This window comes from Oncorhynchus keta, chromosome 35, assembly GCF_023373465.1.
Source record: "Oncorhynchus keta strain PuntledgeMale-10-30-2019 chromosome 35, Oket_V2, whole genome shotgun sequence".
NCBI classification, from domain to species: domain Eukaryota; kingdom Metazoa; phylum Chordata; class Actinopteri; order Salmoniformes; family Salmonidae; genus Oncorhynchus; species Oncorhynchus keta.
Window position 1 is genome coordinate 2973467 of NC_068455.1, and position 4807 is coordinate 2978273.

The window sequence follows — 4807 nt, forward strand, 5'->3', positions numbered from 1 at the left end:
CTGATTATGACATCGGCAAAAACAATTTTTAAAGAGCCTCATGATTTCTGGTTGAAACCAGATAATTATAAACAGAAACAACAGTTACGAGACCAAAAACGAAATATCCCAATTTGATCCATTTGTTCCTGTTATGGTTGTAATCTATGCTTTCTCTTCTAAGAAGGTCATAAACTGTAATAACATAATAACACATTCCCATTATAAACCGCAGTGGTTTCCCATTGAAGTCATATACAACCCCGGCCAGTTCCACAACAAGCAGAGAATGTTCCAGCGGAAAACACAACACAATGATTGAATTCTGCATTGTTCACTCTACACCCAAGGGCAGGATTTAATTACATTAGAGCATCAATAAACGAATGAATAAATAAATAAATACATCTCAGTTTAGTGTGAACTCTCGTATTTTTTTTCTTCTCGTTCATCTGTCATCTGTCATCGTGGGGTCACTTTAAACAGCTATATTATAATATTGCCCCTTTCGGGAATAATTTTTGCAGTTGGTCTTGCCTTGGTTATAACAATGTATAACCCTACTGCAATAGACCTTACCATTCATTCAAAAAAAATGAATGTTATCGTTTTAAAAGAACTCTAGTTGACTATTCAATCACATTCTCAATTTGTTCCAAATGCCTATAAATGTTTTCTTTAAATCCTTTTAATGTGTGTCCTATCATCGTGTAGATAAAACATTTACATGACTAAATTGTTGGAAGCTCGAGGTGTTCAACCATCGACTACACATAATAATAGGCTAACGCAAATACTGCTGTTGTTAATCATTAATATGCATTTCGCTGCACCGGCTATAACATCTGCTAAACTGTGTCCACGATCAATAAACTTAGATTTTTTTTTCATGCGGATTGTTATGTCTTTATTTCAACAGGAGGCTCTGGGAACCGGTCACTGTCACCGCGCCGGACAGCCAGTGTCAAAGCCAAAGGCGCGAGGCCGCGTGCATTCATCGACGGGATTTTAGAGGTTATTTGTCAACAAAACTCGTATAGCTCCGTTAATCTCTGTATCCCCCCGTGTTCCCCCCGTCCCTGTGGCTGGTCGTCCCCTATAGGCTGATTGATCATTGATCTCTGTTCAAACAGGTCGCCGTGGCCACTGTTGCTTTTGAATGCCAAACGAGTCATTCGCCCTCGTCCTTCGCATTGAACGTAATCCGGTAAACGAATGGGAATGGACGTCGTCCTCTCCGAGACGGGATAATGCCCCCTTTCACTCCGCACATTAATTCTCTATTTATCTTATTGACTCAGTATAGACTGGAGTAAGATCAGAACGCTAAATGAGAAGGGTCACCGCATTAGGATGGTCATAGCCAGGCTCTCGTCAAGGTTAAAAGGTTTTCAACTTTATTTTCCTCACAATTTATGAACATATATAGGCTAATAAATTCAATTCAATTTTAAGGGTTTGTTGTGTGATGTGATAAGGAATTAGAGGGAACTGAAATAATTTGATGTTTCTGAAAACTTCACAGGTAATTTGTGCGTAATTGTGCACGTTAAAATCTAAACTAGTTTTTGTATTTTACGGTCGACTTTATTATCACAACATTTAGAGTTACATTTCACTAAGGTAAATATAGACAGGAAACTCCAGACAGCCTTGTAATAGACAGGAAACCTTTGGAAAATCCAGCAGGCCTATTCTCTATTTCCATCAAACTAAATTACATGTTATTTTCTATTAGGCCTACAATGCAGCTTAATTTACATGATTTGCTTTAAATGGAAACAGTTTAGTAAGGCTACACGTGTGTATATGGGCAAAGCCTTCTCAACCCCATCAGTGTAACCTACATTCACCCAAATGTTCAATCTAGCGTGGTCGAGCTGTTTGAAAGTAAAGCAGGCGATCTAAACCTCCTGCTATGAGGAGACTAAATCAGTCACCCAGCGAACGGTCGAGGCCCTAAGCAACGGCCTTGATTTGTAAGGCACGACACAGGGAATGACATTTAACGTGTTATTATTTCCCTGAGAAGATTAATGATAAATTGTCTATCATTTTATTTTTTTTCTTAAAAAGCGTCAGATAAGGCGGCAGTAGTTTGGCCCGGAGGCAGAGAGCGGCCGCTATGCAAAGTGACAGGCAATTATCAGGGCCTAGTTTGGGATAATGACTTTACAATGAATCTTTTGATTGAAATGTTACTGGCTTGGCTCCGGGCAAACTGCGGGGGAAAAAAATGAATAGAAAAGTTAAAGAAACAATGAGCAAATATAAAATAAATCTCTCTCTCTACTCCCCCTCTCTTCAAATAGCAATAGTGCCTACGAGGTGCAGAAGAGATATGCATATAGTGATGAAAAAAATATTAAGTCATAGAGGGCTTGCAGCAAACATAAATTAACATATTCAGGGTAAATATGCAGACTATTTACGATAATAAGGGCGGATTATTCAATTCAATGAATGTTAAATAGATGAGGAAATGGTATGTCTCTTATCTAACCATGGCTCCTATTCATTTTAATCGCTTCCCAATTGAACTCTTCATTTTCTTCACTCTGCGTTATTGTTCTCATTCCTGGAGCGATGGCACCCATTGGCCGCGGTGATTTCCACTGGTCACATGGTTTAAGTGGCTTTCCCTTTATTCAGTGCGGGGGGGTAAATAGAGGAAGTCGACGTCACGCCCGGGGCCAACATCACGATAAGATGTTTTCATTATGCACAGCGGCTGATAGGCTACGCGATTATTCCGGCTCCTATATGCATAAAGGCAAGAACATACCATTCATCTAGATGAAATATAAACTGTATGTCCTTTATACATCGTCCACATGTTCGCTGTGGACATAGAAAACAAATGAAGAGCAGAGACCCCAGACCCAATTTTAACTGTGTGTGTGTGCCTGTGTGTGTGTGTGCCTGTGTGTGTGTGTGTGTGTGTGTGTGTGTGTGTGTGTGTGTGTGTGTGTGTGTGTGTGTGTGTGTGTGTGTGTGTGTGTGTGTGTGTCAAGTTTAAGGTGTGTGTGTGTGGCAGGTTTGTGTAGCAGAACACTACTCAGGCAGGTTTATATAACAGAACACTACTCAGACAGGTGACAGAGATATAACAGAACACCGTTTCAGGTTTAAGGCTACTCAGGCAGGTTGATATAACAGAAGGCTACTCAGGCAGGTTTATATAACAGAACACTACTCAGACAGGTTGATATAACAGAACACTACTCAGACAGGTTGATATAACAGAACACTACTCAGACAGGTTGATATAACAGAACACTACTCAGACAGGTTGATATAACAGAACACTACTCAGACAGGTTGATATAACAGAACACTACTCAGACAGGTTGATATAACAGAACACTACTCAGACAGGTTGATATAACAGAAGGCTACTCAGACAGGTTGATATAACAGAACACTACTCAGACAGGTTTATATAACAGAACACTACTCAGACAGGTTGATATAACAGAACACTAGTCAGACAGGTTGATATAACAGAACACTACTCAGACAGGTTGATATAACAGAAGGGTACTGAGACAGGTTGATATAACAGAACACTACTCAGACAGGTTGATATAACAGAACACTACTCAGACAGGTTGATATAACAGAACACTACTCAGACAGGTTGATATAACAGAACACTACTCAGACAGGTTGATATAACAGAACACTACTCAGACAGGTTGATATAACAGAACACTACTCAGACAGGTTGATATAACAGAACACTACTCAGACAGGTTGATATAACAGAAGGCTTCTCAGGAAGGTTCATATGGCAGACTCTGCTGCCCTCTACTGCTAGTTGTTAGTCTCGCATCTGTTGTCGCATATTATGGGTTGTACATTGAGTGTTCAAAACATGAAGAACACTCCAAATATTGAGTTGCACACACTTTTGTCCTCAGACAGGTTGCCTCAGAACACTTCAGTCAGGGGTAACAGAACATGGACAGGTTAATATCTACAGAAGGTGATATAACAGAACACTACTCAGACAGGTTCCAGACAGGGATGCTGGCCCATGATATAACAGACTCAGACAATGCTTCCGACAGGTTATGGTCCTTCTGTCAAGTTGGCTGGATGTCCTTTGGGTGGTGGACCATTCTTGATATACAGGTAAACTGTGTAAGTGTGGAAAAACCCAGCAGCATATATTATTATTATTATATTATTATATAACAGAACACTACTCAGGCAGGTTGATTGCAGTTCTTGACCCAAACAGGTTGCTCCTGAACACCTACAGGTTGATATACCATACCCAGGTTTATATAACAGAACAAATCTTTTGTCTTGTCCTTTCACCCACTGAATGGCACACAGACAGGTTGATATAACACAATCCATGTCTCATTTATCTCAAGGCTTTAAAATCCTTCATTTAACATGTCTCCTCACCTTCATCTACATCTGTTGTGCATAAGTGGATTTAACATGAAGAACATCAAATATGGGATCATATCTTTCACCTGGATTCACCTACAAGGTGTCAGTCCATGTCATGGAAAGAACAGGTGTTCCTTTGGGTAAGGGTTTTGTACACTGTGTGTGTTTGTGTCCCTGTCTGCACAAATCTTTTGTCTTGTCCTTCACCCCTGAATGGCACACACACACAATCCATGTCTCATTTATCTCAAGTTTAAAATGTCATGTTTACCACCGGTCCAGTCTCCTGATGAGAAGTGACATCAATAGTGTCATGTTTACCACACCTGGTGCCAGTCTGGAAAGAACCTGATGAGAACTGTGTAGAGTGTCATGTTTACCACAAGGTGCCAGTCTCCTGATGAGAAGTGTAGAGTGTCAT